The sequence below is a fragment of the Dasypus novemcinctus genome, chromosome 14 (genome assembly GCF_030445035.2).
Source record: "Dasypus novemcinctus isolate mDasNov1 chromosome 14, mDasNov1.1.hap2, whole genome shotgun sequence".
In the NCBI taxonomy this organism is placed as follows: Eukaryota; Metazoa; Chordata; class Mammalia; order Cingulata; family Dasypodidae; genus Dasypus; species Dasypus novemcinctus.
Genome location: NC_080686.1, coordinates 100979531 through 100987490, shown reverse-complemented (window position 1 = coordinate 100987490; position 7960 = coordinate 100979531).

Below are 7960 nucleotides of genomic sequence, written 5' to 3'. Positions count from 1 at the left end.
AAAGACTTAACTAACAAAGAAAGTAGTTTTCTTTGATTAAAAGCACCATTTGACTCCCCACCCTGTATAAAAAGAACTTAAAATCTTGTTTGGGGCTCGGGTTTGAAACAAAAAGCACCTGAGTCCAGCCAGCTGTCAATAAATCATTTTTCCTTCTCAAAATCATTCCTGAGTCCTGGCCTTTCTATATGCAAATAATTGAACCTCTCAAATTCTACAACAAATGTAGTATAATTATAGTCTATATAGTTATAAATAATTATAAGAAGTTTAACGAAGCATTGTTTAAATTAAAACATTTAAATGGCTAAATCCAGAAAGTCACTATTAAACAAAAAGTGAATTGATAATAATAATAAAAGGTAATTTTATAACAGGAGGGCTTGTCGGCGGCCAGCCTCCCTGCCAACTTGTTTCTGGGAGACTGTTTCTGGTATTGCATGTTACTAAGTTTAAAGTGAAGAAAAGTTTAATGTTGATGGTAATTATATGTTATAAGAAGTTTGCCTGGTAACTTATGTATGTGAGATGTATGGAATGTGTTTTTATTGTTAAGGAAACAGGAGAAGATTTTGTCCTGAGATAAAATGATTGATTATGGGGAACAGTAGAGTGTGGGGCAAAGCCTGGGTGAACGCTGAAAGTATAGGTTTGTGAAGGGGAAATGTTTGTGATTAAGGTTGAGTGAGATTTGGTGGGTCTGTCCGTAGAGTTTTGAAAAGTTTGGTATTGGGTTGTATACTGATGCAAGGTTGGAAATTTTGTTCTTTCTCAAAATCTCTCAAGTCATTAGTCTGTTTTAGTAAAAGTTTTCTGAATAATCAGTATACAAAGAAAATCTGTTTTATCAAAATAGCTTCTTGTGCTTTAACCTCATCATTTCCTCAGTGTTTGAAGAACAAAAGGTCTTATCTCTTTTAAAGGAACATAATGTTCAAACCTGCTTTCTCAAAATCAAATCCTGAAAAGTAGCTTTTTGTTTCAAACTAATTGCAAGAGATTTGTTCTTTTACCTTAAAAGAAAAATTAAAGTAATAATTGAGTTCATTTAACATGTTATAAACCAAATGGAAGGTGTTTAAAAGTGTTATAAAATTAACAGGTTTTTTTCTTTAACCCTCTGTTAAAGTTGTATGAGTAAAAGATTCAAATGAATATTTAAGAGTGTATAAATTTACCAATATTTCAGCATAATATTAAACAGAAGTATAATGTGGTTAATTATGGTTTTAATTATTATAAAAAAGTATGTGTCACAGAAACAACCTCTTATCATAAATTAAAATAACAACACTGTAATATGCAGCAGTCCAAATATTGCTAGTTTGTTGCAAAAAAGTTAATGTCCAGCTGTATCGCTATCACTTTGTTTTAAAACTTGCTAAGACTTTCTTTAGTGTCTTCTTGGACATGTCAAGCCAGCCTGCATTCATCTATCTGTGAAAAACCTAACAATGAACTTTTGCAGTGCTTTTTGGGGGCTATGTGCATAGCCCAACCATCTCTCCTGGCATGATAGTAATAATCTGGCTGTGTAGAAAAAATTTGTGGCTAAAACCCTACTGATAATGTTACTAACCAGTAATCCTTTTTTCAAATTAAAGAAACATCAGAGACAGTAGTATCTTATCTTAAGAGCCTGAACTACGCAAACAATTAGAACAAGCTGCAAAGTCCCTGCTACTCTATCAAATTCTTAAATGTTGTTTAGTTCAGTAAAATAAAACTATACTTTCTGCTATAATTAATAAAGTACAATGTTTTCTCATGTTAATAAAATTTATATTATTAAAATACTAAAAATCTTTCATCCCTCATTTAGCTCAAATATTGAAGCTGTTGTGTGTATTAATTGGAAAAAATCCTTCATAAAAGTGGGAAAACCTCCAGCAAGCTGCTTTAAATGATAGAAAGAAAGTAAATTGTGGACATTAACTTAGCCTATAAATTAAATGGAGCAAGCACCAATATTTGGTTTGAGTAAAGTTTGTGGCAAAGGCAAAATTCTAAACAAGTACCCCTTGGGTTTTAATCACAATTCTAGAAAGAAGCCAAAAATACAATATAAAAAAAGCAATTATGTGCAGCATAAGAGGTCCTGCTAAAAATGAAAGATTTAACCCAATAGTGTCTGGTCACTCTGAAAACTGCCATCCCTATCCAGGGGTGGATGCAGGTACTGAAAGCAAGACAGAAATAGTAAACTGTTGTAAATCACCCTAAAATCTATGAAGAAACATCTGGGATGCCTGCTAGTAATAACAGGTAACTGTCTGTCATGTCCCTGCCCACCCCACTAACATCCCTTTTAAAACTGTTAATGCAGATGCCTTTGTAAAAACCCAGGGCCCTACCGCTGAAACCTGGAAAAAGCAGGGTGGCTCCACTGAAAAAAACAGGCATCGTGAGTATGGAACCTTGTGGTGCGTAGCCTGGCAGTTCTAGCTGCCTGTTACTCACCAACGCCCATAACTAACATCGAGTCCCTCCTGCTCTTGAGAAGGATGAGCCCTCAGATAACCCGTGGCATTTGCTGCCATGCATCACATTGGCTCTGCAGATTCTGGAACTGTGAGCTTGCAGCTTGTGTCTGCCTGTGGGCTTTGGGCCTGTGTGCTCTCTCCTTATGCTATTGTAGCAGGAACTGTTGACATTGCAAAGAAAGGTAAATACTGGCCCCTTGAACTAACAGCACTCATAGTCATGACCTGCAGAGGAGTTTTTGGAAAATATTTCTTAGAATTGCCCCTCCATATGAATGGTTGAAAAATATAAATAAAACAGGACAATATCTAACCCTTAAACATATCATTTTAAAGCCTGTGTTAAAGAGCCATGTGTTTTCATGACTCATAAAGTAACTGTTAAGAATGACTCATTGTTTTATGAAAATGGTGCCTTGTATACATGTCTACCAGAAAGTGTGTTGCAGGATGGAGAAACAATAGCAACAGCCAGAAGAAGAAAAGGCATCTGGATACCTGTGAGAATGATGCGGATTTGACAGTCGTCTGCTAAAAGTCAGTTATTGCAACATATAGTACAAGAATTCTTAAAATGGACTAAACGCTTCATTGGACTGCTTATTATAAGCATTTTGAGACTGATTAGAATCATTACAGCTGCTGCTACTGTTATGGCAACTTTATGTTAAAGCACAGACTCAACAATACGTGGCATGATTAGCATAAAATGCTAGTGATTTATGGAATAGCCAAGGTCACATTGATAAACAGTTAAATAACTGAGTTAATGAATTAGAATCGGCTGTTTTGCATATTGAAGATCAATTATATAGTTTAAACTTGTTAAAAAAATTGAAGTGTAATTGGAATGAAATTTTCTGTATAACTCTGCACGTAATTCATCAGATATAGTATAGAAAGAGTTGGGAATCATTTGTTCGGCCATGAAAATAAAATCTCTCTAGAAATGGTGGAATTACAAAGAAAAATATTTAAAAAGTCTCAAAATCAAATTCATGTAGCCAATGGTAAGAATATTTTCTCAGATATGATTTCACATATTGCAGGGTTTAACCCAGTCAATTAATGGAAGTCATGGCGTTTCCTGTCAGCTTTGAAAATAGGGTTGATCATGTTTATTCTGTTGCTCATAATTTTCACCTGTGCCGGAAGGTGTTTACGGAGAAAATTGCAAAAAGTAACAGCCATGGGACATGTAAGTGATCTGGTGCTGGCAAAAGTACTTCAGTAACTTCTCCAAGTGGAAGAGCTTGGCCAGTAGCCAATGACAGGTAAGACTCTCAGAGGAGGGCAACCTAAAACTGGAATGGTCACCTCAACTAAAACAAAAAGGGGGAAATGTTAAAAACTGAGGCATAGTGGCTTATACATTACCTCTTTGAAAAAACTGAAAGAGAATATCTTGAAACATCGAGTCTTGAGCACCACTGGTACAAGAGGGTCCCAATCCTAGTTCCCCTTCTCATTGGGCTGAGCATTGCAGGGTCGACCGTGGTAAAATCAGCAGCTCTCGTAAAAAGTCACTCTGATGTCAGCCAATCATCAACCCTAGTTACCCAGGACCTCAAGAACCTTGAATATCAAATTTCACAATTAAAAGAGGCACTTGATTCCTTAGTGGAGGTAGTCCTCCAGAACTAGTGGGGACTGGACTTATTATTCCTCAAACAAGGAGGCCTCTGTTTAGCTTTAAGAGAAACTTGTTGCTTTTATGCTAACCACTCCAGCATCATTAAAGAAAGCTTAAATTTAGTCTGGAAACGATTAAAAAAACAAGAAAAGGCTCAGTCAGCCACCAAAAAATTGGTATGAAAGTTTATTTAATTAGTCCCCATGATGTGGGCTATGGGTGGAAGGCTCTTTGTCTCTTCAGAGATAACTAAGTTGTTTGACTTGTGGGTGTGGAACGGTAGGGGGCTGCAGTCCTGCCCTTGGGGACTAGCAGCAGCTCCAGTCCCAGGAAATGTTTAACAATGCGGGGGCTATAAACTTTAAGTATTTAGGGGAAATGCAAAAACCAAATATGCTAAAGGCTTATCTAGAATGTCTGGAGTCCATGCTAAAAGCTTACCTAAGATGTGGAAGATATATGCTAATTGAAGCCTATTGAGAACTGAAACAAAGGGACCATTTGGCCTTTCCTCTCTGTATAAAAGACGTTTGAAAATCTTGTTCGGGGCTCGGGATTCAAACTGAAAGCTCCCGAGTCCGGCCGGCCGTCAATAAACCATTTTTCCTTCTCAAAATCATTCCTGAGTCCTGGCCTCTCTATACTCAAATAATTGAACTTCTCTTAAATTCCACAACACCCATAGCTTATAACCCTTATCACTGCCCTTTCGGGCCCCTTACTCCTCCTATTATTGCTGTTAACCTGCGGCCACTCATAATCAATCGTTTCATTCAATTTATCAGAGAGAGAGTGCAAACTGTTAAGCTCTTAATCCTGAACACCCCATACCAAAGCTTGCCAATGCAGGACACTAGAAAGTACTCAAATTCAAGGGTTTGAATCTCCCCAAAAGAGAAGTAGGGAATGTGGAGAAGTAGGAGCCTGTGACTACCCCCACCCGAGAGGAAAATTCCACAGCCCCTAACCACCTATATCTCACTTCTGTAACAAGCTTGCTGGACTGTAAAACCTTATCTCAAGGCCTCTTGTAGAAAGTGTCGTCAGCCCCTAGACCAACCTGACTCAGATCCTTATAAATAACAAAACTCCCCAACCGCTTATCTCCCCTGATAGAATTCCCAGTGCTTGATTAACTGCAAACATCTGCTTCTGTACATGCTTGCTTGCTGAGCTATTGCCCCCTGCCCCGAACCTAAAAGTCTATGTAAGCAAAGTCCCCCCACGACTCGGGGCTGCTCTCCCCTCCGTGTAAGGTGAGGCAGTCGCTGCACGGCTAATAAAGCTCTCAATTGGAACTTTAATCAGAATCTGAGTCTTGTCAATATCGCTAGTCTATAACAGGATAAGTCTGAGCAGTCCTTGTCCGCTCGTGTGTATGTATATATATATTAATCAGAGTTCTCCAGAGAAACAGAACTAATAGGATATATGTATAAATGTAAATATTAAGAGATTTATTTTAGGAATTGGCTCACATGACCATGGGGATAGGTCCAAATTCCATAAGGCTGGCTGCAAGTTTGAAACTTTGATGAAAATGAAGTTGAATAACTCAAGAGAAGTTGGCTGTTTAAAGTGGACCAAGAAATTCTTCTTTCTGACTTCTGAAATCCTTAGTTCTGGCTTTTAGAACACAATCTAATTGCATGAAGATACCCCCCTCATTAGGAGGGCAATCTCCTTTGCTGATTAAATGTAATCAGTTGTAAATGCAATAAACCCACTATAGATATAAGCCCATCTATGAAATACCCTCACAATACCAATCAGGCTAGTGCTTGCTTGACCAAACAACTAGACCATGTAACGTAGCCAAGCTGACACATGAACTTAACCATCACAGTATATAAATGGCTCCAAATGCTTTGGGTGTAATGAATGAGTGTGCTATAAGTTTTATTAGAGAATTTCTTGGTGACAGAATCTCTTACTTAAAAATTGTTAGATATTGGACTCCCGGGGAAGATTCTGTAATGGTGGCAGGCAAAGTAGTACTCAAACTTTTCTCAAAGATGAATACTTGTGACTAGGATTCATGTAGTCCACAAGAAACTTTTTCTTCCAGGGTGGCATTGTTATAGTCTTCAGATCTCATCCCCTGGCAGAGACAATTTGGTAATAATGTGGGATGAATTACAAGATGGAGGAACTAGTAGTAAGAGAAACTAGACCTATCAGGTCCCAACTGACATTATTTATTTTCTTAGAAAATTCCTTCCCTTACTTCTCTTGTGATTTTGGAATTTGTGAGCCCCTTAGTACATATGAAAGTAAATAACAGGCATCAACAATATAAATATCAAGAATTAATTAGACCTTGCCTATCCAAAGATGAAAAGCGGTTTTAAGATAATAAAAGTGAGTAGGTTAATCCCCATTTAATAGAATAGGAACTCTACTTTCAAGACTTTCTTTTAGGTTCTAATCATCTCTAATCCACATTGATTCAATGACCATCAAACTGGTTCCTTTTTTCTACTACCTGGATCATCTCCAGATCGTTCTCCATTGTATTGTAAAAGTGACCTTAGCCAATGCAAATCTGCTTATTGTACTTCCCTTCAATGCCTTTCAATCACCTTTAAGAAGAAAATTCAGCTCCTTATCTTAACACAAAAGCACTTGGATTCAATTCAGGGCACTTCATTTTAAAAAGGACATTGACAACCAAAAGTGCATCCAGAGGACAGTGACAAGGTTGATAGAAGATCTGGAAATTATAAAGAATTGAAAACCTGCAAATGCATGTAAGAAAGTTACAGAAAGAAAGTTACCTTGTGCTAAGGAGTGAAGTAGAAGCAGCTTAGCAGAGGACACAGTCTTTAGGAGAAGACTGCTAATTTCTTTGTTCTCAGGATGCTTTTGTAATTGGTCTGCCTTCGTTAATATTTATGCTTCAAGTGGGGCAATATTAGTCTCTGCCATAGGGTTGTTGTGAAGATCAAATGATGTGAAGCAGTTAGTAACAATTTCTGGCCCATTAGTGAGTAAGTGCTGGTAATGATGATTACTTTTCATATTATTTTTAAGAAGAGCATTTTCAAAAATGAAATGAACTGCCTTGGAAGGTAGTGAATTGTCTGCTGTGGGAAATACTTCTTTGGATTTCTCAGTGCTCTGTAAAAAGCCCTGGCCTCCTGAGACATGGAAATATATATGATATAAATTTAGAGAATGATTGCTTTCACATCCCCTAGTAGCATTTTACTCTTCAAAAACCATGAAAATTATATCTGTAGCCATTTTTCTTCTTAGTTGCCATGATGCCAGAAGGCTAAAGAATTACCTAACTAGGTCCCTAGGTTCAGCTCTAAGGTGCCAGGAAGGCTAGTGCACCATCTCCCTGTCTGTTTATATTTCAAAAGGTATGAAACCCAGTCCTTGGAGACATCTCTATATTTTAAAAGTCTGAGATGTCTGGGTTTGCCTGCCTTAGGGAAGGCAGATTTATATTCTAAAACATTAGTGTGAGATTTTAGAATCCTTTCCATTATATCTCAATATTTTAATCTCCCCCCACCCCCACACCTACCTTGAGGGAAGGACAGCTCTCTTTCTCCTGCATTTAAAGCCCAAAAATCAATTGTTCTCCATCCCTTGCTAGAAGGATTGAGCCATACATTTAGGAAATGCTTTTATCTGGCTTTCATTTTATCTCCCCTGGGTGTAGGTATGAGACAAGTGAAGTCAATGTGCTCGTAAGTCCCTTTAAGTTAATTAATTAGAAATCTGTCTGTGATCCAGAACATCTTTGTGGGCATTCAGAATATAATTAATAAAGATGAATAGTAAAAATCTGTGAGTGTTAAGGAGGGGGCTTGGCCATTACTAGTCATGAGTA